Source organism: Chrysochloris asiatica, unplaced genomic scaffold, assembly GCF_000296735.1.
Source record: "Chrysochloris asiatica unplaced genomic scaffold, ChrAsi1.0 scaffold00131, whole genome shotgun sequence".
NCBI lineage: Eukaryota > Metazoa > Chordata > Mammalia > Afrosoricida > Chrysochloridae > Chrysochloris > Chrysochloris asiatica.
In genome coordinates, this window is record NW_006408649.1 from 6,666,673 (window position 1) to 6,669,032 (window position 2,360).

Below are 2,360 nucleotides of genomic sequence, written 5' to 3' on the forward strand. Positions count from 1 at the left end.
TTCCGACTAGATGGCACCTGACAACAACAATAACCTAAACAGACATTAAGATTGAATATTGCAAGCCCAAGGACTTATTCACTGCAAATAAATTTTTTAAACAACATAAAACGTGACACGTCACATGGATCTCATCAAGTGAAACACATAGGAATCAAATTGACTACATCTGTGGGAAAAGATAGTGGAACGGCTCAAAACAAGGCAAGGGGTCAACTGTGGAAGAGACCACTAGTTACTAATGTGCAAGTTCAGTCTGTGGCTAAAGACAATTAAAACAAGTCCACAAGAGCCAAAAAATGAACTTGAACATATCCCACTGAATTTAGGAACCATTTCAAGAACAGATTTGATGCACTAAACACTAATGATCAAAGATCAATAGGTCTGTGGGATGATATCAAGAATATCATAATGGAAGAAAGCAAAAGGTTATTAAAAAGAGGGGAGAGAAATAAAAGACCAAAATAGATATCAGAAGACTAAAATTTGCTCTCCAGTGTAGAGACACTAAAGCAAAAAAATGAGGCAAAGAGTTGAACAGAAAGCTTCAAAGGGCATCTCAAGAACACAAAGTCAAATATAATAATGAAATGTACAAAGACCTGGATTTACAAACCCAAAGGGGAAGAACATGCTCAGTATTTCTCAAACTAAAAGAAATGAAGAAAAAATTCAAGCCTTGAATTACAATATTTAAGAATTCCATGGGCAAAATTTTGAATGATGCAGAAAGCATCAAAAGAAGATGGAAGATATATACAGTGTCACTGTATCAAAAAGAAATGGTCAACCCTTTCAGGAGGTAGCACATGATCAAGAACTGATGGACCTGAAGAAAGGTACACTGAAGGCCCTGGCAAGAAACAAGATTCCAGGAATTGACGGAATGCAAATCAAAATATTTCAACAAACTGATGAAGTACTGGAGGTGTTCACTCATCTGTGTCAAGAAGTTTGGAAGACAGCTACCTGGCCAACTGATAGGAATAGATCAATATTTGTGCCCATTCCAAACAGAGGTGACCAACAGAATGTGGAAATCATCAAACAATATCAATATCAGATACAAGTAAAATTTTGAAGATAATTCAAAAATGGCTGCAACAGTACAACAACAGAAAACTGCCAGAAATCCATTACAGATTCAATAAAGAATGTGGAACTAAGGATGGATCTTGGCTGAAAGCAGAGAATACCATAAACATGTTTACTTGTGATTTATTGACTATGTAAAGGCATGTTGACTGTGTGGATCATGACAAGCTATGGATAACAGCCAACACTTAATTGTGCTCTTGAGGAACCTGTATCTAGACTCAGAGGCAGTCATTCCAACAGAACAAGGGGATACTGAATGGTTTAAAATCAGGAAAGGTGGGCGCCAGGACTGTATTCTTTCACCACAGTTATTCAATTCTGTATGCTGAGCAAATAATCTCAGAAACTGGATAAAACAAAGAAAAAAATGCCATCAGGATTGGAGGAAGATTTATTAACAATCTGAGATATGTAGATGACACAACCTTGCTTGCAGGAAGCAAAGAATTTAAGTACTTAGTGATGAAGATCAAAGTCTACAGACTTCAAATTAATTTAAGAAAATGAAAATCCTCACAACTGAAACAATAGACCAAGTTGAGAATATACTAAGAATTTCTTTCAATTTGCAGTATTTAACTTGTGTTGTGTTGTGAACCAATAAATAGCATCATGGTAAATGGGGGTGTGGGGATTTGAAGTTGCCAAAGACTTCATTTTGTTTTCATTCACTATCAACATTCATGGAAGCAGCAGTCAAGAAATCAAGAAATATTGCATTAGGTAAATCTGCTGCAAAAGACCTCTTAAAGTGTTAAAGAGCAAAGATGTCACTTTGAAGACTAGTGTGAGCCTTACGTAAGCATTTTATTTTCAATTGCCTCACATGCATGTGAAAATTGAACAATGAAAAAAGAAGACCAGAAACAAATCAATCCAACTGAATTATGGTTGTTGGCAAAGAATTTTGAAAGTACCATGGACTTTCAGAATTACAAATCTGTCTTAGAAGTAGTACAGTCGGAGTCCTCCTTAGAAGTGATGATGGCAAGGCTTCATCTCTCATGCATTGGACACGGATCTCTCATACATCAGGAGAAGAACATCATGCTTGGTTAAAGTGGAGGATCAGCAAAACAGAAGACTCCCAACAAGATGGACTGACACAGTGGCAGCAACAATTGGCTCAAGGAGAACAATAATTGTGAGACTGGCACAGGACTGGGCAGTATTTCTCTATTGTTCAAATGGTCACTATGAGTCGGAGCTGATTTGATGACACCTAACAACAATGGTATTTTCAGTAACCTTATATGGAT